The sequence below is a fragment of the Neofelis nebulosa genome, chromosome 2 (genome assembly GCF_028018385.1).
Source record: "Neofelis nebulosa isolate mNeoNeb1 chromosome 2, mNeoNeb1.pri, whole genome shotgun sequence".
NCBI lineage: Eukaryota > Metazoa > Chordata > Mammalia > Carnivora > Felidae > Neofelis > Neofelis nebulosa.
This window is the reverse complement of record NC_080783.1, coordinates 6,282,552-6,306,474: the sequence shown is the minus strand read 5'-3', so window position 1 is coordinate 6,306,474 and position 23,923 is coordinate 6,282,552. Positions and strand designations below refer to the sequence as shown.

Sequence of the window (23,923 nt, the reverse complement as noted above, 5' to 3'; positions counted from 1 at the left end):
CTAAAGCATTATTCTTTTTTTTTTTAATTTTTTTTAATGTTTATTTATTTTTGAGAGAGACAGAGACAGAATGCGAGTGGGTTAGGGGCAGAGAGAGAGGGAGACACAGAAGCAGAAGCAGGCTCCGGGCTCTGAGCCGTCAGCACAGAGCCCGATGCGGGGCTCGAACTCACGAGCCGTGAGATCATGACCTGAGCCGAAGTCAGACGCTCAATCGACTGAGCCACCTAGGCACCCCTAAAGCATTATTCTTGTAGTGTCTCTCTATACTTCTCTCTCCGGAGGGATGGCGGTAATCTTTTTGGGGGGAAGGGCAAGGAAAGAGAATGCGGCTGCCGGTGGGAGTGAACTGGCTTTGGTGGGGACAGGTCTTCACCAACTGGCCCGTCTAGGCTCTCCATCCCCAAGTTGATCCAGTAACTTGGAATAGAATCAACAGATGGCTGTACAGCTATTTTCCTTTCTCGCACACTAAGGTTGAAAGGAATTAAGAACTGGGGACAGCACAAAGCCATTCGTTTTCTCAGACCTTTACACTTAGAGTGGACCTGAGGACCCGAGGGTTGAGGGGGAAAGGCAGTCACCAGAAATGGTTTGATCCCTACACAATAATCCATTGATCCTTGCCCTTGCTACACTGAAATTCTAGGTCAGTGAAAGAATGTGACGTTCCCTTGGGGATCACGACAAAACTTTATTTCAATAAGTTGTTGCAGTTTTTAACTTTATTTTCCACTCACCCTTTTATTTTTAAAAATTATTTATTATTAGCGAGAATAGAGAAATCTTTTAGAGAATATATATATATATATATATATATATATATATATTTTAATGTTTACTTTTGAGAGAGAGACAGAGTGTGAGCAGGGGAGGGGAAGAGAGAGAAGGAGACACAGAATCCGAAGCAGGCTCCATGGTGTCAGCACAGAGCCCAACGTGGGGGATCGAACTTACTAATGCAAGACTGTGACCTGAGCCGAAGTCGGATGCTTAACCGACCGAGCCACTCGGGGCCCCAGAGTGAGAGAATCTTAAGTAGGCTTCACGCCCAGTGTGGAACTCGACGCGGGGCTCAATCCTGTGACTCTGGGATCCCGACCTGAGCCCAAATTAAGAGTCAGATGCTCAACCGATTTGAGCCACCTAGATGCTCCTTCAATTCATCCTTTTATTAGTGGAAAACCACTCAGTGAATAAAGCACTCAGAACCATTCTGGGTCTTAACCTGGGCTGAGCTGAACCTCTGTCACTCACCTGTGGTCATTGTGTCCTCATGGCAAACGGGTCAGAACTCACACCTTTAAGAGAAAAAAAAGAAAGTGGTCTGGTAGCCAATTCAGTACCAAAAGAAAATCCATGTTCGGAAGTGCATTTGGACCCATGACCAGTACGTTACCAGTGAATTTAGAAGCAAATCGTCTCCTGAGAACGGAAGTGGGAAATCCATTCCTAAAACGGTGCTCTTTCTCTGTCTCACAGGTGATCTCAGAAATCTACGTGGGAAAAATTCAAGTGCTGATGAACAGTTTTGTTACTGAGGACTCAGTAAGAACTGTTCAGGCCTGGGGTACCGATAGATGGCTTTAATCACCCCAGTGTGCTCAAATCTGAGAAACGGATGTGTGGTTGGTCTTACACAGGAAGATGGGCACTAAGGAAGAGCTTCCCCTCAAGGCTGCCCGGTTACTTCCTGAGTCTCGGTCCCGCGGACTTGCTGTGTGCTCGGAGTATGATCCTGAAACCGCCCCCCCCCCATCTTCCTTCGATTTCCCTACTTCTGACCCCTGTGCGTTGCAGAAAGTCTCTCCCGGGAAGAAGAACCTGGTCGTGCATTCCCTCCTGGATGGTTGGTTTGTTTAACTCAACTGATCCCCAGCTATTTTCCTTTTGGGAATATGTGACTAATTAGTCGGCATGTCGTTAAAAAGTCTCCCCAGTCAGGGCAGATTCTAAAACCTGCCAGGACAAGAGGGGCCCGCTCTGCTCAGGAAAGACTGTTCTCACTTCTCATTATGCTTTTTATCTCTCAGTGGAGGTGATGTAGCAACGTCTTACCCTCTTACCCTCACCAGGAGCCCCCCATTCTTAACGGTGTGAATAATCACCCAAAAATGGGACCTTAAGAGGTACCCCTGATTTTGTTTTCAGTGGAGGCTCCTTTCTCCTCTTTCTTCTTTTCCCGGTAAAGATAATTCATGGATGTTGTAGAAAATTCAGACTACATAGACCAGTAGAGAGACTATAAATACTCCTGTTAGTGATTCAAGATAATCGCTGCTAACATTTTAGGAGGCATTTCCGAATCTGTTTTCCTCTATGCATGTTTTATCTATCTTTTAAAATTGCACATGATGTCAACATACTACATATACGATTTTGTATAAGCTGTTTCACTGAGTATTTTATCAAGGATGTTTTGTTACGTTCCTGGTCTTCTAAAACATTATGTGAATAATGGCATAATATACAACCTCCGGTGATTTCCGTAACGCTGGTCGTTGAAAGCTGTTTCCAACTGGTCAGTGGGACAAGCATCTTGACGTATGAATCTTTTCCTGCACTTGGGAAATTTTCCCATGGCTGGATCCCCAGGAGTGTGTATTTATGATCAAACCATTTATGAGGCTTTTTTCATAATTGTATAGCAAATAGGAGTTATTAACGTTCGTCTAAGTTGCAAGATACACGAACTTAGAACTCTTTAACATAAGACATTATATTTAACCCTTAGTTTAGGCAGAAACCAACATCCTTCTATGAATATCGCAGGTAGTGGAGTTATCGGTATAGAATTGGGGAGATGATCTTATCAGACACTTCTCGTTCCAGCTTTCTCTGCAAGAGGTGGTGTCTTTGCCCAAAAGATGTGCTCAAAGAACATAAGGCACTTGAAATGTCCAGAATTAGTTTTCTCCGCTTTGAATACACTATAAACTCAATGGCTGCAGAAGGAAATCGTAGAAGGAAGCTATTAAATGATCATCTAATTAGAAAAACTACAAAAGCACGAACCCCCCCAAAAGTGTTTTATCATTTTGTCTGGGCGTTAGTTAAAATGATTACTCACAACATTCAGAATGCTGGCAAGGAATGAATATATGGGAATGACTATATTATTTTTTATTTTTATTTATTATACACTCTTATTTTTTACTTAAACTTTATTGATGGCTTAAAGGGGAATCCCCTTCAAAAGGGTTGATGGGTTCATGGTTTTGGATGCTAAAAGTAGATGGGAAATTTATGTGGCAAAAACTGCCAATGAGTGGAATTTTCAAAAATTTCTCTGTTAGTGGGAGAATGTTACTTTTGTTTCACTACGGCAACTGGAGTATCTGCCTTTTCTGAAGCCAAGAAGAGATTTATGTCCTCTCTGTGCTGGCGGGAAAAAATAAAGTGTGTGGCACATTGGATAAATACCACTGTGCGGGGAGAAACAGTCTTGGCCTCTTACCCTCATTCGAGTAGTGAATTTGAATAAAATCAGGAAATCACACTGCAAACCTCTCATAAGACCAAATTTAGCATATCAGTGGATCCGCTAAAATGCATTTGTCCACAGATTCCTATGTCCGTTGCCCATGTTTTTATTAGTTGAAGAGAGACTTCTACATGCCCATCAGTATCAGCAGCACAAGAACGTCTCTGATTGACACTCATGACACAACCTGGACAGATACTCAAAATCCACTGGTGTTAGAGAAGGACTGGCTGAGTGTTTTCAGCTCGGCTTGTCTGTTAGCTGGTTTTGCACGGCCACTCTACGTGAGTTTTGCGTATTCAAAGTCGTTACGTTAGGTGTAGCTCTAACACGTTAAGGTGTAGGAAATAGCACAGGTATGGAACATGCGTCTAATCTGAGCTGCTGTCCTGTGCCCCACTGCTGGTAATGGGCAACTTGGTTTAAACGAGCATGTAAATGAATTAAATAACAAGGAAGAACTGTCATGTGTTGCTTTGGTCATTTTATCGACAGTGAGAATAAAATGAAATTACTTAGTTGTGTGTGTTTTTTTTTTTTTTTGAGAAAGCAGTAAGGATTTTTATTGTCGACACAAAGAAGAGACACGAGTGTAACAGAAGACACAAATAAGTGAATGATCCTGATCATTTTAGACTCCAGGGCCTCTCTGTGGAAAGGTCAGCTCAGCTCCTTAGGTAGACACAACACTATGCAGAACAAAACAAAACAAAACAAAAAACCAGGGGAATTTGAGACAGTGCATAAGACAATGACCAAACATGCACGTGGTGAGAAGAGAAATAAAACGGTGGCTTCTCTAGTTCTTTCCTTACTGAGTTATAGACAGGAAAACCTTGGTTTGCAAGCATAGTTCATTCTGGAAACATGCTCGTCATCCAAAGCGCTTGTATATCAAAGCGAATTTCAAGAACCATTGGCTCAGTTGTGATCATGTGACGTCCGGCGTCACATACTACTCGCATCGAAGACCATTCACTTGTTTATCAGGTTAAGATTTATTAGAAATGTTTGCTCGTCTTGTGGAACACTCACAGAACAAGCTACTCGCCATCCAAGGTTTTACTGTATTTATAAAAACACACGGCCCTTTGCGTGTGGGGGGATGATTTCGTATAGGAAATTTTAAAATCCTTCCACCTCCTGGGAAAAAAAGTTTTACACCTGGCCTGAACAAGAAAGTCAAAATAGGGTGACACTAGCTTTACACGAAACTTGACAATGGTCTTTACTTTTAAAAAGTTTCACGTCCATTTATCTATACCAAACCAGTAGACTGAATTTTCTCCCCTAGGAAGTTTTCAGCCGAACTGGAGTTAAATTATTCTTGCTTTAAGAGGACAAAAAAAGGATATTCAAGACAAATGTCTGTTCTGTGACGCCTAAATGGAAACATCCTTCTGATAGCAGGGGCCGAAGAGGTGCTCCAGTAGGAAGGGGCTGTGGGGTGAAGTGACCCATTAGGCCTCCCGAAATGCAAGGACACTCCAGATTCAGCACAGGAAGAGGGGTCCCTGCCAAGTCTGGCTGTTGACTGTACCCAGGTCTCAAACGGATCTCAGGTCCCCCAACCGGCAGGGCTGGAGCACGCAGAAGATCCTGGTCAAGTCAGCCGAAGTCTAAACTGGTCCGTGAACACCTCTACTCCATGCCTTGTCCGTGCTCCTGTTGATAGAGGTAAGGAAACGGAGAAGCCCCAGTTCTGGAACAACACAAACATCGCTTACCTAGTGGGGGAAGTTCTTGCCTACAGTAAATAAGACAAAAATGGGTAATGAGGTCCCCATATATCACTGCTAGGATTATGTAGGTTAACTGTAAACGAAACAGTACAAGATGGCTTCTTCCACCGAAGGACAAGCTTTGTACTGACGCTTCTCGAAAACCAATTATGTCTCCAGCCCTAGCCTTGGTTTAAGAAGTTTAAAAAAAAAAATGAACAACCTTTCCATGTCAGAGCCAAGGTAAAAGGGGAGCTGGGCACGAGATACCCTCTATCCAGAGCCTCTGGAGTACAAAGAGCTCTAGATGCCAGTGAGTGTGACGCATTCAAGTCACAGGGTTTGAGATTATGGGTCCGTGGTGGTGGTTTCTTCCCTTCGGTCACTGGGATGTCCATCTTGGGGGCTTGATGGTGTCTGGATCTCTGACCACGTGGGTGGTCTGGACACAGGTCAGTTGCATTGGAGAAGGCTTCAAATCCCTTAGTTTATTTTTTTATTATTTTAAAAAATTTTTAATGTTTATTTTTGAGAGAGAGAGAGAGAGGCAGACAGAGCATGAGCAGGGGAGGGGCAGAGAGAGAGGGAGAGACAGAATCCGAGCAGGCTTCAGGCTCTGAGCAAGCAGTCAGCACAGAGACCGATGTGGGGCTCAAACCCACGAACTGTGAGATCATGACCTGAGCCGTCAGCAGCTTAACCGACTGAGCCACCCAGGCGCCCCTCAAATCCCTTAGTTTAGTCAGATTTGTTTCTACAGGGATTTCGTTCTACTGAGCTGACTTCTCTAAGAAGTCCCCCATATATCACCACCCCTCAGACATGCCTAGTTATTTCTGAGGTTAGGGACATCCCCTGTGGGCTCACAACAGGTTCTCAAGGTTTATCTTGGGGGCCAAATGGATGTCCATCGTCCACAACCCCACGTGATAATGGAGCCTCAGCCCCACCTGGGACATGCTTTCCTGGATGAAGGCAGGATCCTCTTGTTCCAAAGGCAGCAGCACATTTTTCCAGGGAGAATTGAGGGAGTGTGTGTCCCCCTACCCCTCTCAGCTTCTTCTGGGTCAAGTAGGGACTGAGCTGTTGGTTGCCATGGAGACAGCCTCTGCCCGCAGCCTGTGTCTCAAAAATAAAACGCTCCAAAGTCCGGCCCTCGGCTGAGCTGGAGCTGATTCAGAGACAAACGCTCCAGCGGCCTCCTTCCCTTCCCACCTGGGCCTTTATTCTCCTGAAGATGGAAATCTCTAGGGGAAAATCAACCTTCGGTGGCCTGCCCCATTCATCGATCAGACCAGAGCGCCCCAAAGCCCCCCCCAGCTCGATCCTGTTCAGACTTGTGTTCAGAATTCAGAATAGCTGTTCAGAAACGTGCGTTCTGCTCTGATCAACACGTTTTATCGCATCAGTTTGCAAAAAACAGTCTCTTCCCGCTACGGGACTCTTGTTTGACCAGGAGAAGCCGCCCTCGCTCCCTTACACGTACAATGCGTTTCCATTAACTGTCCGCTGTGAGCCCTTCCTGGGTAATAAGACTGGTTCAGAGTAGACGACAGCGATGGGAGGCCCCTGCCCTCCACCGTCTTACCATCTCCCAGAGGAGACGGGATGGATTTAAGAAACGGAACTAACACCACGATGCAGTCTGCCCAGTGCGGGGACGGGTGCAGGAGCGGTGGGACGCACGCTAGGCAGGGAGCGATCCCGTGAAGGATCCGAGCACCACCTGCTCCGCAATCGATGGAGGAAATCTGCCGCCCCCCAGTTCTCACGAGACCACTCTGGTGTTTGCACAGACGCCTGGTGGAGATCCTTGGGGTGCAGAGTGAAGTCTGAGTGGCTACAGATGGGCACTGCTTGCTGTGCACAGGCGGGAGCCAGGCGTGTGGGGTCGGCGGGAGACGTCAGGGAGCATTCGGTGGGGGGCGTTTAGGGGGGAGCCGGACGCTGTGTTTGGGACCCTCCTCCCTGCGACGGTGCACATCTTCAGAAGAGGAACATATGAACCGCGCAGCGATCGTGGCAGATCACAGGTAATCTAGATCGTGAGCCCCTGTGGCCTCCCGCAAGGCCGGATTACAGCAGCATCCTTCCAAGGCATGTTTCTGCCAAAGTCTCAGCTCCCCTCTCGACTCTGAGACTGTCTTCCTGACATCACCCCGGAGCCTATCGGGCCCTGCTCCTGAGTCTTCAATGGCTCTCCGTTAACTCCTGCCCAGCTCCCAAAATGGAGCTTTGCCCCATCAGCAGCCTGGCCCTTACCCACGTCCACGGACACTTGGTCTGACCTCTCCATCTAGTCCCCAAACTCCAGAAACAGCCGTCTCACACAGACCCCCGGCCGCTGCCCGTGTGGCCCTCCCGGCCTGGGCGGAATGCTGTGTCCTCCTCCCAGTCCGTTTCTTACCTCTTACTGCCCAGTGCTCCACGGCACAGGGAAACCACGTGACTTACCTGGCCCTCCCTTCCCCGTGGCCTGCCTCTGTTCTTTGGATTCATGCCTCAGTGGATTCTTGAACAGGTGGCAGTGCGGTGCCCCCGGCTCGGAACTGCGGGACAAGGGCGCTGGCCGTGAATCCCAGCTTCACTGCTGGCTGGCTGGCTGTGTGCCTTTGCAGAGGTTACACAAACTCTCTGTGCCCTGATCCGCTCATCTGCAAAAGGACCTCAAACCCACCCTCGTCCGTACCTCGGAGGGTTAAGAGGATTAAACAAGATAGCTTAGGGGGAATCTCAGGTCCAGCTGGCCCTGGGTAACTGCTCCGTGGATTCAGCATCTCTATCTATCGTCACCACTTTCCACTGTTCCTTTGTCCAAAGTCTCTTCCACCTGTTGTCCTGGTGAGCTCCTACTCTACTGTCAGGGCCCAACTCAAGAATCGCCTCCTCCAGAAAGCCTGCCTGGATCCCCCACTCCCTAGCTTCCTGATATCTGGGGGTCACCGGCGTGCTAGATGAAGGCTTCTGGAGGCCACAAGCCCTGGCCAGGCCCCTACCCAGAGGCCCAGACCGGGGTGGGGGTGGGGGGCGGTGGTCAGCACTCGGCACAGCGGTAATCCATTCCTGGTCCAGAATCCTGGCCGGGGAAGTTGTGGCTATCAGCTCCTACCGTGGTCTCCCCGCTCCCTCTGTGTGGAGTTCCCGAGCGAAGGGACATTGTCCTACTGGTTTGTTTTAGTCACCATAGCTAGACGATGCTGGTCTCTCCCAGGAGCTCGGTCAGGTGTGCGTATGACGGAAGTGGAATACTCTTCGCCGTTCTCCAGCGTGTCCTGAGCTGTCTTCACTTGCGTTGTTTCTTCTCCCTTCTCGGCTGGCTCAGCTATTACTCAGCCCTAATTAAACACCATCGCTTCTTTCCTTGTTTCCCTGGGCGGAGGTCACCAGCCCTTCCCCACGGGGGTTTGGCACCTGACTTGTCAACTTGGCCGCAACCCTTGCAGCCCGTCTGTGAGGGGTCAGGGTCCTCGTACACCGATCTGATCCCCCCTGGATTCGCGGCTCTCGCGGGACAAAGACCTGGTCTTTCTCATCGTTTCATTAATCCGCGCGCTGAGACACGTCAATGGGGCGCCTTGCAGTGTGGATATAATGCCGACCCTGTCCTCAGAGACCTCACCGTCTACAGGAAGAGGCAAATCCACCAGTGTTTCAGTCCTGAGTCTTGCCCTCTGGTGGGCACTTCAGCACTGGGCTGCAGGGGAACATACAGAAAGAAAGGGCTTCCAACGGAGCTCTGGGGAAGAGAGCAGGGAAGCATTTTCTGGAACCAGCTAAGGGCTCTCGAAGAGGGTTCCTCCAGGGAAGAGTGTTTGAGGTAGGGGAAAGACACACGGGCCAGTGGTGAAGAAAACAAACTGGAACCAGCTCGCTTGGGTTCAGATCCCGATTCTGAACCTTGCAGAGCCCAGTGCCCCGCAGGCAGTCCAAACCCACACGACGTTAGTTACTGTATCTTTCACCCAGCACCCACCCGCCCCGCCCACCACGTTAGTTACTGTATCTGCCTGTCACTTATTAACTTGGTTTAACTTCTGTGTTCTGGGCACAACGTGTCACCCAATGGCTAGCCTGTGAAATTCACCCTTGGGAGAGATTTTGCCAGGAAACTGCAAACAAACCAAACGCCTCCAGGCAACTCTACCTGTGTAAATAGAGAGGACGGGGCTCCCTGCAGGGTCACAGGGGACCCTTGTGGACGGATGGTGGCACTGATGTGCGTCTTTGACGGCTCCTTCCCACCTCAACCCCAGCGTGTGGCTCTTCCCAGAGCGCAGAGACTTGTTTGTATTTATTTATTTATTGTTTCTATTTTTGAGAGACAGAGCGTGAGCTGGGGAGGGGCAGAGAGAGAGGGAGGGAGACACAGAATCCAAAGCAGGCTCCAGGCTCCGAGCTGTCAGCACAGAGCCCGACGCGGGGCTCGAACTCACGAACTGTGAGATCATGACCTGAGCTGAAGTCGGACGCTTACCCGACGGGGCCACCCAGGTGCCAGACATAGCTCCCAAATTAAGAGTTTTAGTAGCCTTTTGGTTTTTTTGTTTTTGTTTTTCTTTTCTTTTTTTTTTTTTTTGAGCTGTGAGGTGGGGGAAATAGGGTTTGCAATAATTTTGTGTGGATGAAAGGGAAATTGCACGGGCCCATTCTGCCGTCCTGCTTGGAAGTAAATGCGGAAGAAAGCAGTGTGTCCGAGCGAGCCCAGACTCTCCAGCACCCTCACAACTCCAGCCTGATCCACTGTGAGGGGCTGGGCACTGCCTCCCGGTTCCTGCCACCCCCTGCTGTCCTTGCCCCACCCCCAAAGCTTCCTCTGTCCTTTTCCATCTCAGCGCTGGCAAATGGCCCCGACGTCTGGTTAATTCTTTCCGAGATGAGTGACAGATGAGAGAGAATCCGCTCTCCCGGGCTGGTGGGGAGGGCTCCTGGAGAAACCTCCAGCCGCAACATGAAGCCCCCCCGCCCCCCACCGGCCCCCAGGCTCTCTGCTTTTCCTAGAATCTGCTCATCAGAAACTGCAGCGCTCTGGGATTATTCCAGAAATGCTTTCCTTTCAAGCCCCGCTGTCAGTTTCCTTCAGGCGGATTAGGCGGTTTGCGGATGCTTCACTCTGAGTCGTGGGCCTTCAGTGACCCCGAACTGAAGACAACCCGGGCTTCCTGCCTCGGGCTTCGGCAGCCCCTGCAGGTGCCCCTGCCAGCCCCCTCCCTGGGGATGCTGGGGGGCTGCTGTCTGCTCCCTGCAGGCCTCCCACCTCCCTCCCCGCCACCCCACCAGCCCTTCACAGCCCCAGGCTCTGAGCCCCCCTGTCCTTGGCGTGTCAGGAAGCAGGAGACTCATTCCAAGTGAGGGTCGTTTCCAGGTCAGGAGAACAATTTCCTCCCACTCCTGATGGCACTTTGCTTTCCGGCGGATTTAAGTCCCTTCTTTGTCAGCTCTCCTCTTCAGATCCTTCTGTGAGTAGGTGACACAGTTTCCCTGTTAGAAAGAGTCATTTTCAGGCTCGAAGTACATCTGACTTGGGGGAAGCATTTTTACACTCTGAAAGGGGAAGATAAATTCGCTCTCACCCAGCACCCACCGCCCGCCCCTGGATCCAACGTGCCTGGACTCATTCTTCCTTCTTTCACCTTCTCAGGGAACACGGACAGCCCATGGCTGAGATGGTAGAAAAAGGAGAGCTCGACCTGAGCCATTCCCCAGCCCCCTGCTCCCCGAAACCCTCGGGGCCGGCCTCTGCCTGGATAAGCAAGCAGAGACCGCTTTGATCGAAACACTGATGGGCTTTCTCTTCTCTGCCATTTGGGTTGCTCTGAATTCATTTCTCTAGGTGAAGCGGGGACGGAGGACGGATGTGAAGTGGTGAGTGTTCGCAGTTTTCCACCCCCTTGCGGACTCCCCCAGCCCTCTGAGGGGCAGACGCTCTTGCTTGGTTTCATCAGGAGCTGATCCTGGTGAGGGATGGTTCGGGAACGGACACCGGGCGGGAGGAAGGAGGCCCGGCCGGCTGGATTCGAGAGACAGTTTAAGGCAGGTGGAGACTGGATCGTGTCCTGAGTGTGTGTGCTTGGGCACGCGTGCGGGCACGCATAAACTCTGCCCGACCCTCCTTGCTTTCCTCTGCCCCTCCCCCTCCCCCCGCTCCGGTGGCCACACCAGGCCTCTGCCAACCTCCCAAGCTCCGGCCCCGCCAACCTCCCAAGCTCCGGCCCCCCCTCCGGCATCTCCTTCTTGGCAGATAGCCTGGCCTCCTACCCCCCCATTCCCGTGAGCGCTCACTCAACCTCCCTCCTCCAGATTTGGAGACTGCCCTACCCCCGGACCCGGGGTTTCCTCCTTCCTCCCCACCACCACCCGGGCCCGGCCCCCCTCTTCTCCAACTCAGTTCTTCCTCTTTCCCATTGGACGCCACCTGCTCAGCTCTGTGCGTCTCAGGAACCTCGGGTGAACTCTCTCCCCACCCTTATTTGACCTCGTCCCGTCTCCAGTGACTAGTTCCCTCTAGAAGATTTCCACCTGCTCTAACCTTTCCTAGCCACAAAATGCAAAGCCTCTGCCCTCCGTCTCTCCATTGGCCTCTCTGTCCCCCCTTTTCGTCGTCTGGATTCTCACAGAGGTCCCTGTATTCGCGGCCTCCATTTCTGTCCCTCTGGCTCATGGCCGAGTCCTCCCCAAGGCTGCTTCAGTCCTCATTCCTGCTCAGAACACGCCTTCCTGAGATCACCAGTGAGTCCAATGTCTTTACGTCTAATGGAGTTTTTCAATCCTCCTCCTCCCTCATGACCCAGCAGATTCGACACGGTTGATAGTTTCCGTCTCCTTCTCCTCTTCGCTTCTCTTCGCTTTGCTTGGCTTTCGGGAAGCCACAGTCTCCTGGTTTTCCTCGTACCTTTGATGGCACCTTCCCAGTTGCTTTCGGGACCCATTCCACCCTACGTGTCTATTCACGTTGGCTTTCTGAGGGCTCTGGCCTGGGCTCTGTCTTTGTGCCGCTGTGGGGCCTCTCGTTCACGCTCACAGCTTCGGCCACTATCCCTGTGATGTTGACTTTCTGGTGAATAACTCCAGCCCGGATCCACCACCTGACCTGCAGGTCTGTTCAGCCGCTGGCCTCGCTTCCTCGCTGCCTCTCTGACTACACTGTCCAGTGTTTCCACCCGCCATGCCAGATGGGAATCCTTGGGTCCTCCTTGGTGGCCTCTCTCCTCTCACGTCATTACCCTGGTAGGTGTACCCCCGAGTGTCTCTTAAATCTAACCATTCTCTCCTCGACCACTACTGGTCTCCTCCCAGAGGCAGCGATGGACCCTGACCCTCCTCGTTCACTATCCACTTCCTCTAAACTCCCCATCTGGGCCCAAGTGCCCTCTTCAATACGAAAATCTGATCATGTGACACACCCTGTCTCTTGTTTTTAATCTTTTATCTATTTTTGAGACAGAGAGAGACAGAGCATGAGCAGAGGAGGGGCAGAGAGAGAGGGGGACACGGAATCCGAAGCAGGATCCAGGCTCTGAGCTGTCGGCACAGAGCCCGACGCGGGGCTCGAACTCATAGACCCTGAGATCACGACCTGAGCCAAAGTCGGTCGCTCAACCGACTGAGCCACCCAGGAGCCTCTAATCATGTGACCCTCTTATTTAAAACCCTTAAATAGCTTCTTGATGCTCTGCAGATAATGACCATAGGTATTAACAGAGACCGTGAGGCTCTGTGTGCTCCTGTCCTATTCACCTTTTGTAGCCTCATCTGACACGCTCTCCCTCGCTGAGCCCTCCCCCCCCCCCCCCCCCAGTTCCTCACAGGGCACCATGCAGAGGGGAAGGAATGCTGTAAACAGTCAGTCTGGGACAACAGGCACGAGACAGGACTGTCTTGGGGAAGCTGTGTGCCCGACTCAGAGGTGACACATTTTCGCAGCATCCCACGATAGACTTCTGCGGTGCCCGGAGCCTCCGCTGACGTTCCTTGTCACTGTGTTTTGCATGCACTTATGGGATCTTGGATGAATGCTTTTTATCCCCGCTGAAGTGCAAGCTCCCCGAAGTCAGTAGCTACGTATGTCAGGTTTGTTCTCTGTGTACATTCATGAAGCAGCACGGTGCCTGGCATGTGACGGCTCGATAGTGTTCAATAGCTGAGTGAATGCGGAAGTCAGATGCTCCCTGGGGTGGGGGGGGGGGGCGGTGATCATCCATCAGTTTTTCAGGTTTCTGCACATCTGCCTTTGTTCCAATGATTCTCTCTCTTTTTCACGTTTTAGTTATTTACTTGGTTTTGAAGGGGGGGGGGGAAGGGACAGAGAGAGAGAGAGACAGAGAGAGAATCCCAAGCTGATTGCACACTGTCACTGCAGAGCCTGATGCGGGGCTCGATCTCACGAACTGAACCCTGAGATCATGACCCGGGGCTGAAATCGAGAGTTGGACACTCTACCGCCTGAGCTGCCCAGGTAGGTGCCCCTTAAGGATTCTGAACAGCCTTGGAAGGTAGAGATAATGTCTCCCTTCAAAACCAAGGACAGGCGTGCCAACTTTCTGCTATGAAGGTAACGTTCTCCTCTGGAGAGAAGGGTCGGGAGCCCTACTGTGTGCCAGGGAAGATTCGGGGTCGCCAGGAGCAGGGATCTTCGTGGAGCAGGTGTAATCTGGCTCCTGTCGTCTGGGAGGAGCTGGGGCTCAGGTAACCGACGCAAGGCGTGCGGACATTCCAGCTGCTGCCGTCACGAATAAGCTACCCTTCGTCTCCGGCGCAGGAGGGTGGACCTTCTCCCAGCTTCCATGCCCGCCCCTGGTTGGGCGACATCTCAGACCTTTCGGAATTCCCGACGTTAATTAAAGTCATTATACTTCACTCCTTCCGTACGTTCCTTGAACTTTGGTGTCGAGATGTGAAGAAAGGAAGCGTGAGTCCCGGGCCCTGTAAATTGCTTCCACGAGACAAACCTCAGCCCCGGATCGATCGCGGCCACGTGATCACCTGAAGGAAGTGCTGGTTTTGCTGACCATCTCTCCTCCTTGCTCTTCTTTCTGTTCTCTTCTTCTGATGCGCAATTCTTTTCCCTCGGGGTTCCTTCATCTGTGCTCTGTTCCCTTACAAGTACTGAAGCGAAGTGCTCGCCCAGTGTCATCGGAGTTGCAGAGGGGGCTCGTAAAAGAGGGAAAACATTCCAGGTTTGGTAGGCGGTGGTGGGAAAAACCCCGGATCAGAAGTTAGGAGGCACAGCATTCAGATCCGTTCTGGCATCGCTGCTTATGTGGAGCGGGGCAGGTCAGGAAACTCTGATTTCCTCACCTGAGCTCATGCATGCATTCATTCATTCATTCATTCATTTTTGCACTCACTCGTTCATCAACCATCACTCGTTAAATTATTTAAAATAAATGACGCCACTCTTCCTTCAAAGGACTCACACTCTAATCAGGAGACAGACAGGAGAACTGCAACCCTCACATGATGTGAAAGGCGTGGTAACAGAGGAAGTCCTGGGGACTCATTGGAGGGCCTGTGGGGGCAGACAGAGGTGCAAGAGTGAGCCGCAGGGAACCGTGCGGGCAGCTGGGGCCTGAGCCGACTCTGGTGGAGCAGGTGCTTGGCCGTGAAGAAGGCCAGGAAGGAGACTTTAGTCAACGGAAGGGGAAAGTCCCAATGACTCCTGTTGAGCCTTGGCCCACCAGGCTCTGCCTCTAGCAGTAGATTGCCCAGCCCTCCAGTGGTGTCCCTAGGGGAGAGTCTTTATCGCCCGTAGGGCCGTGAAAAGTGTGGAAGGCGGCATGACCGCACGATAAACTCTGCCACTGGCCCTACAGTCTGGGTCCGGCCATCTTGTCTGCCCAAAAGGGACCGGGTCAGTATTCCCCAGGGGCTGGCTGTGGGACGAATGTTCACCACGGTCCTTGGCACTTGGCAAACATCCAAACGACTGCCTCAAAACGGGGCAACGTTTTGGAAATTATCCATGACTTTGTTTTTGCCTCTTTGAGAACATGACCTTCTCCCTAGTTGGCCCAGGATCTCCATCTGCCTGGGCTGGGAGGAGGGAGCTGAGAGGAGAATCCCGCAGGAGGGCAGAGGTAATTCTCAAGTTTCCAACGTGCTTAATAGGATTAGGCAGCAAGAGGTTAGCCTGGAGAAGCGGGATATTGTCTTGAGGTGGAATCACAAATTCTTTATTCCCTTACCTTGAGTATTCTCCCCCCCCCCCCCCCGTCATCACCTTCATCACAGATGACAGAAGGAAGGCAGGGCAATGCAGGGCATCTGGTGAGACGATGCCAGACTCTCGTCATAATTTACATCCATGTGAGTCAATGAAAAGAGTTTAACAGTCTCAGTCACGGGGGGTTGGCTGCCCTTCCAGAAGCCCGCAGGGGGACAGGGCCATGCTGGCCTTCCAAACAGCTCCTGCCCCCCACGTTCTTCAAGCGGGCATATGCTTGGAAAATGACTACCAGGTAGAAAAAAAAAATAGGGGATCTCTTATTAATTTCAGGGAGGCACGAAGCCATCCCAAGAATTTGGAAGCATCGCAGAAGCTTCTTGACAAATCTCCGGAGTGCATACCGTGCTTGAGCCGGCAAACATGTCCACTGATTTGCATTTTTAAAAGGGGAGCGTGTTGTAGAATTCTCTGGATTCCTGTCTCTTAGAAACGCTGTGGTGCTTCCAAGGGGTTAGCGCCGGATTAGACATGGTTGCTGGAAGCAGAAAAGTCTGCAAATTATCCTTCCTTTGGGGGTGATTGAGTTCTTTAGTTTGCCTTGCTCTTAAATGGTGCTTATTGGCTGCTTGTGAAAATGGAAACAGACCCAGGATTTGTTCCAGGGCTGAGCACCCGGGGTCGAGGGGCAACGGCACCAATATGGCATCTCACTGCGTTCCTCCCTTTTTGTCCTAGGAGGGCGACGTGTGGGGCTGTGCATTCAAACGATAAAGAGATGCTTGCTATCAAACATTCGAGGCATTTCCTCCCACTCTTGAAACTTGAAATTTAATTTCTTGCCTTTCCAGAATAATATTTGACATATTTTAAAAAGCCAAAAAGCACCACAAGGCTCATGGTGAAAAATAACAGTCTGTGCCCTGCCCACCCCCACCCCCAACACAGAACCGAGGCAAACACTGAAAAGCCTTTTGCCTGTCTGTTCTGCTTTCTTCTTTTCATCTCTCTCTTTTTTAAAAAAAAAAAAATTTTAACGTTTATTTATTTTGAGAGACAGAGACAGAGCGCAAGCAGGGGAGGGGCAGAGAGAGAGGGAGACGCAGAATCCGAAGCAGGCTCCAGGCTCCGAGCTGTCGGCACAGAGCCCGGCGTGGGGCTCGAACCCACAAACTGTGAGATCATGACCTGAGCCAAAACCAAGAGCTGGACGCTTAACCAACCGAGCCACCCAGGCGCCCCAAGGACTCCTTTTTCTAATGCCCCTTCGCCACCCCCACCTCGATGTAGTAAACGCTTCCCACAACAGCCATCCTCCCAAACATCATTGTTCGATGCTTACGCGATCATGGTTCTATCTGTATTTTCCACAGCAACTCCCCGTGTCCTTGTGTGGTTGTCACTGTTGCTCGATGTCAAACGTTTGGGGGTCTACCTTCAGGGTACGTGGCAAGACTTTTTTCTGCTCCCTTTGAATCCAGGCGGGGCGGCGTGGGGGGCAGGGGGGGTGGGGGTCGTGTGACTGATCTGGCCAACAGGCTCCAGGGCATTTAATTGCTGATGTGAAATTCTCCAGGGGTCTCTTTGCATCAGGCACCACAAGTTACCCGCGTTCCAGAAGGTGTTTGCTCCATCAGTCTGGGTCCTTTTGTGACTATGATGAGGACAGTCCCTTTTTCAACTGGCGGTGCGCGTGTAGCCATAAGCAAAAGATAAAATCTGGTTGTTTTAAGCTCCTGTGGTTTTGGGGACCATGTTGGTTAGCACACTGTAACCAAAGTTTTCCTAACTGAATTCTTTCCTGAGCAAATGTTTATTTTTCCTGGAAATAGCAATGCGTCATTTTCAAAGGTTTGCTTAATTTTCTCTGTGCCAATCAGAAATTCAACTCCAAAGTCTACACTAAGGGTATAAATCTCTTCTCAGTATTCTTTGTCAAAGACTCTGTTAATTTCATCTTTTCTTTGGGGCTCTCTGTTCAGGGGGTGGCCTTCTAGCCTCCTGCACAATGGTCTTCCTGGAGACGGCCTCCACCTCTCTCGGGTGGGGCATAAATCCCCTGCTAACTTGCTTTTGGCCGATGAGTTGTGAGCAGCAATGTTGTGCGTGACCTTTGGAAAATGTCCTTAAAGAGAGGAGGCTCACGGCACCTGGGTGGCTTAGTTGATTAAGCGTCCAGCTCTTAGTTTTGGCTCAGGTCATGATCTCACAGCACGTGAGTTCAAGCCCCGAATCGGGCTCTGCCCTGACACTGTGGAGCCTGCCTGGGATTCTCTCACTCTGCCTCTCTTTCTGCCCCTCCTGCGTTTTCTTTTTCTCTCTCAAAATAAATAAATAAGCTTAAAAAAAAAAAAAGAAGAAGAAGAGGCCCATCTTTTTCTTTCCTTCTTCAAGCTGCATGGAATAGAATGTGATGGTTGGAGCTCTGGCAGCCTTTTTGGACCATAGTGACAGGATGTCTTGAAGGAATCCAGATCCCTGGTAATTGTGGAGCCTCCAAACAAGCACTGGCCTGCCTATCACACTTTTATTGATGGATGGATGGATGGATTGATTGATTGATTTTAACATTTATTTATTTTTGAGAGACAGAGACAGAGCATGAATGGGGGAGGGGCAGAGAGAGAGGGAGACACAGAATCCGAAGCAGGCTCCAGGCTGTGAGCTGTCAGCACAGAGCCCGATGTGGGGCTCGAACTCACAAATTGTGAGATCGTCACCTGAGCGGAAGTCGGATGCTTAACCGACTGAGCCACGCAGATGCCCCACGCTTATTTTTTTAAATGTGAAACATAGACATATTTTATTTAATCTGGTTTTGAATTTTTGGTCACATGAAGGTAAAGCCGATTCTGAATAAACCGTCCTTACGCTTAGCTAGCTCTTTTGTCGTGGTGAAGCACATCCTCTTATCTATCATGGTTTGGTTAGGAAATAGAAGAAGTTGTTAAATCATTACTTCACAACTTTCATCAAAATTCATTCCAAGCGGATTGAATAAGTACAATGTAAAACGGGAAATTGAAACATGTAGGTGAACAATCATGACTTCGACCTGGAGGCTTTCAAAAGAAACCAACAACAAGTTTAACAAAAATGTAAACACAAAAATAGAATCTTTCCTAGGACATATCACACCACCAAAAACAAAATGAGGGAAAACTAATAGGAAGCCGTAATTAGGGGTGCCTGGGGGGGCGCAGTCGGTTGAGCGTCCCACTTCGGCTCAGGTCATGATCTCACGGCTCGTGGGTTCGAGCCCCGCGTCGGGCTCCAGGCTGACAGCTCGGAGCCCGGAGCCTGCTTCCGATTCTGTGTCCCCCCCCTCTTTCTCTGCCCCACCCCTGCTCGCACTCTGTCTCTCTCTCTCTCAAAAGTAAATAAACATTAAAACGTCTTAATAGGAAGCCGTTATTAAAACTCAGGGCTGCTGGTCAAAAACGTTCTTCCCTTTACCCAGGGTTTCTCAGCGTTGGCACTCTTGATATATTGGACTGGATAATTCTTTGTTACGGGGGTCTGCACATTGAAGGAAGTTCAGCAGCAGCTCTGGCTTCGAGATGCCCACTGGCATCCTGTGCCCTAGTTATTGACAACCCAAATATCTCCAGACACTGCCACACGTCCTTGAGGAGCAGAGTCAGCCGGGGGTTGCGAGCCACTGCTCTGCGCGGGGGTCTCACATTTGAGCGTGCATCAGAACCACCTAGAGCGTCTGTCAAACACAGATGGCTGGGTCTTCTCCCTGGAATTTCTGACATAATTGGCCCCGGGTGGGGTTTGAGAATTTGCATTTCTAGTAAGTTCCCAGGTGGTGCTGAAGCTGCTGGCCTGGGGACCACACTTGGAGAATCTCTGATCTGTAAGCTTTGGCTGGCAAAATCACATCGCCCCTAGAATATAAAAGTAACAATAGTATTGAAATTTCCAGAACGTGGAAAGGCTGTGACCATAGGCAATTGAGGGACATCTTAACAGTGGAGTTCAGGAGTTAAAAAAAATTTTTTTTAACGTTTATTTATTTTTGAGACAGAGAGAGACAGAGCACGAACGGAGGAGGGTCAGAGAGAGAGGGAGACACAGAATCCGAAACAGGCTCCAGGCTCCGAGCTGTCAGCACAGAGCCCGACGCGGGGCTCGAACTCACGGACCGCGAGATCGTGACCTGAGCCGAAGTCGGCTGCTTAACTGGCTGAGCCACCCAGGCGCCCCCAGGAGTTTAGAAACCGAGTGGTTACAAGAGACTGCATGATAGAGGCAAAATTTGTGATTTCTGGTTCAAAGACTTGGTTTACATTTGCTCTAAACTTGGCGATTTTTCTCAAGTAATATTACTGTAGACGTGACCAAAAGAAAAAGAAGCGCTCCCAAGAGAAATGATGGAGACGTGAGCAATGAACCTTATTAGTCTGTGTTATGGACAACCACCGTCTTTATTCAAACTTTTTCCAATTGCTTGTTCAGCTTCCCGTGATAAACGTTATATAGACGTCCAGGAGCTATATAAGAAAAAAAGTTCTGGGGCACCCGAGTGGCTCAGTCGGTTAAGCGCCCGACTTCGGCTCAGGTCACGATCTCGCGGTCCGTGAGTTCGAGCCCCGCGTCAGGCTCTGGGCTGATGGCTCAGAGTCTGGAGCCTGCTTCCGATTCTGTGTCTCCCTCTCTCTCTGCCCCTCCCCCGTTCATGCTATGTCTCTCTCCGTCTCAAAAATAAATAAAATGTTTAAAAAAAAATTTTTTTTAAATAAAAAATAAAAAAAAAAGAGAAAAAAGTTCTAAGGCCTTCTTCACTTGCTGCCATGTAACTTTTAAGAGCTTAACTAAATAATTTTTGTGGGAAGGGCAGAAAATTGCTGGAATTAATGCCGTATACCTTGCTGAAGACAGGCAAAAAAATAATAATAATGAAATAAATCATGACGGCCTGAATTTCATTGGCTGGCTTATATATAATCTTCTAGGTTTACCAGAAATGATGCATTTTTAGATCATCACTTCTTCTAAAAAAATGTTTATTCATCTTGGGGAGAGCGCAAGTGGGGAAGGGGCGAAGGGGGGGTGGACAGAGGATCCGAAGTGGGCTTTGCACTGAGGGGCTGACAGCCGCGAGCCCGGTGCGGGGCTTGAACTCATGAACCATGAGATCATGACCTGAGCGGAAGTCAGATGTTCAACCGACTGAGCCTCTCAGGCGCCCCCGGATCATCCCTCCGTAGCACCAACCAGCCCCTGCTCTCCATTGTTTATTGTAGCCAAGTGAATCCAGCCCTGGAATGTCTCTGGTGCCAGCAAACTACAAATAAAACCCATCGCCCTGTGCCGGCAACATTGTTTCACTGTTACCTCCTTCATCTCCTCTATTCTTTTGCAATTACTTTAATTAGCACTGCTCACTTAATGGGACCTTGGAGGTTGGAGCCAGGTGGTGTCATTAGTTAAATCTGGAAGACTCTAATGGAATTGAGTTCAAACCAGGTTAAGAGTAAGAGAATTATAGATCTCGTGGCACACTGCTTTGTGTGACCTTTGGCGCCTCGCAAGTCACTGCTGGCTCGAATCGGAAAGAGCTTGGATGAAGTTTCTGAGAGACCACGTGTGCGCCTGTCTGGATGCTGCAGTTCGGCGTGGACAGGACAGGCGTGTCCCTGCCTCATGGAGCGAGCGTGTAGTCGAGCAATGAAGGACGATATCAAACGAACAAGCAAGACCGCCAGGCTTTGCGATGAGGGCTCGGAAGGGAGGAAGGGGAGAGCTGATGTGGAGGGGTGAAGGGTACGCGAACTTCAGGGGTGCTCGGGAAAGCTCTCCAGGGAGGTGCTACTTAACGCTGCTACCCGAATGATGGGAAGGAGCTGACCTGGGGAAAACACGAGGAAGGAAGGCCCTCACTGTCAGATAGAAGGAATCGGGCACAGAAGGGCTCTGGAATGGAGGTTGTTTTGTGTCTCCAAGGAACTGCGAGGGCACCTGCATGACCGGGACCCATCCAGGAAGGCTGGTGGCCCGAGAGGAGGCCAAAAGCTGCTGGGTCCAGAGGTGTTGCATGGGGCAGACAGACATTTAGACCCTGAGATTACCAGGGATTTTTAAAAGTCTTTGTTTATTTATTTATTTATTTATAATTTATTTATTTACTTACTACTTTTTTTTTTTTAACATTTATTTATTTCTGAGAGACAGAGGGAGACAGAGCATGAGCAGGGGAGGGGCAGAGAGAGAGAGAGAGGGAGACACAGAATCGGAGGCAGGCTCCAGGCTCTGAGCTGTCAGCAACAGAGCCCGACGCGGGGCTCGAACCCACGGACCGCGAGATCATGACCTGAGCCGAAGTCGGACGCTTGACCGACTGAGCCCCCCGGGCGCCCTCAAAATTTTTATTTTTTTTTTTAAGTCAAATCCAAGTTTGTTAACTCAAAATTTTTAACTCAAATCCAAGTTTAGTGCACCAGGGTTTTCAGGAGTAGAGTTTAGTGATTCATCACTTACATACAACACCCAGCGCTCATCCCAGCAAGTGCCCTCCTCAATGCCCTTCAGCCATTTAGCCCATCCCCCCAGCCAACATCTCTCCAGCAACCCTCAGTTTGTTCACTGGATTTAAGAGCCTCTTACGGTTTTCCTCCCTCTCTGATGTTTCCTTCCTCTCCCCTCTGTTCATCTGTTGTGTTTCCTGGATTCCACATGTGAGGGAAATCATATGCCGTTTGTCGTTCTCTGACTTATTTTGCTCAGTATGATCCGCTCTAGTCCCATTCAGGTTGCCGCAAACGGCAAGATTTCCTTCTTTTTGATGGGCCTTTGGGCTCTTTCCATGGTTTGGCTGTTGTTGATGGCGTTGCCGTAAGCACTAGTGTCCATGTGCCCCTATGAATCAGCGTATTTGTGTCCTTTGCACACAGAACTAGCCGTGCAATTGCCGGGCCGTAAGGTAGTTCGCGTTTCAATTTTTCGAGGAACCTCCGCACTGTTCTCCAGAGCGGCTGCGCCAGTTGGCATTCCCACCGGCAGTGCAGGAGGGTTCCCGTTTCTCTGTTCCTCCGCGGTGTCCTCGCCGACGCCTGTTGTCTCCTGAGTTGCTAACAACCTTTGTGGCAATGTGCTGATGAATGGGATGTGTGCAAAGAGCACCCTTGGGCCCGGGGCGGTAGATGTTTGTGAACCGGCCGGTAGGCGAAGTCATGAGACGCACGATTTTGACCCTTTGTGCAGAGGGCAGGCAAAACAGAGGCAATATTTTGATGGATCACGTTGCCTCCTGTGGTAGCGTCCATTTAACGCTTGCCCACCCCACTTCCGCTAGGGCACAGCGGCGGTGGTCAACGTACCCCGTATCTCCTCCTCCTCCTCCTTCCTGGCGGTAGCAACGGGCCTGCCTCCGACCAGCATCCCTCCCCGCACCGCGTCCTTGGTAAACGGCCGCAGTCTCACTGAGTACAGGAGATTCGTCTCTATACCGTGGGTGGGCCTCATCCGATCAGTTGAAGGCACCAATCGACAAAAAATGACCTCCTCGGAGCAGAAAGGAATTGGGCCAGCAGATTGCCTTTGAATTCAACTGCAACTCTCTTTGGGTCTCCAGCCTGCTGGTCCACCTGGCAGATTTTGGACTTTCTAGCCTCCACCGTTAGGTGAGCCAATTCTCTAAAACAAATCTCTCTGTCTCTCCCTTTTCTGCTTCTGTCTCTCTCTGTCTGTCTGCCTGCCTCTCTAAACACCCTGTTGGTTCTGTTTCTCTGTAGAACTCCGATTGATAACACACTGCAGGGGTGCCTGGGTGGCTCAGTCAGTGAAGCATCTGACTTCTTCAGCTCAGGTCACGGTCTTGCGGTTTCTAAGTTTGAGCCCTGCATCAGGCTCTGTGCTGACAGCTCCGAGTCTGGAGCCTGTTTTGGATTCTGTGTCTCTTTCCCTCTTCCCGTCTCTGCTCCAGTCTCTCTCTCTGTCTCTCAAAAATAAACCTTAAAAAAATTTTAAAAATAGCTCACTTTATATTTTACTATTTATGCCCATTTCACAGACGAGGAAGTTGAGGTTCAGAGGCATCGAGTGCTGTGCACAAGGGTAGACGCTTGATGCGTGTGGAGCCGAGATTCCGGGCTAGGTCTTCCTGAGCCACAGCACAACGCAGCTTCTCGTGCATGAACATGCACCATTGACTATAAAGTATCTGTCGCTTTTAAGACTCACCAGCGACGTTGGGCTCTTACACCACGTGAAAATCAGCAGCACGCGCACACCTTTTGGTCTAGGTGATGTGCACCAAGGTCCATTAGCAGAGAAGCCTGGTCACCAGGAAGCTTCCTGCTGCACGTGTACTTGCCTGACACACTTAGCTCCTATCTATCAAATTATCTCCTTTACCGCCATCATTTCCAAAAACGTCTTGCGGTAGCCACACCATTTCCGTACGCCATCAACCGCAAGATCTTTAGCAACAGGAGGGGGAACCAAAGGGACGACCGTTGAAAATGCACGGTTCTGGGGCACCTGGGTGGCTCAGTCGGTTAAGCATTTGACTTCGGCTCAGGTCATGATCTCACGGTCCGTGAGTTCGAGCCC

General features: G+C 50.3%; 1 protein-coding gene across 1 annotated transcript in view; it reads left to right on the top strand.

Annotated features, from left to right (window-relative positions):
- Positions 1 to 4,002, top strand: part of TRPM8 (transient receptor potential cation channel subfamily M member 8) — a 59,387-nt gene extending 55,385 nt beyond the window's left edge. Inside the window, exon 19 of the mRNA XM_058700571.1 lies at positions 1,483 to 4,002. The gene's annotated coding sequence lies outside the window, so the exon portion shown is untranslated. The remainder of the gene's footprint in view (positions 1 to 1,482) is intronic.
- Positions 4,003 to 23,923: the final 19,921 nt, after the last annotated feature.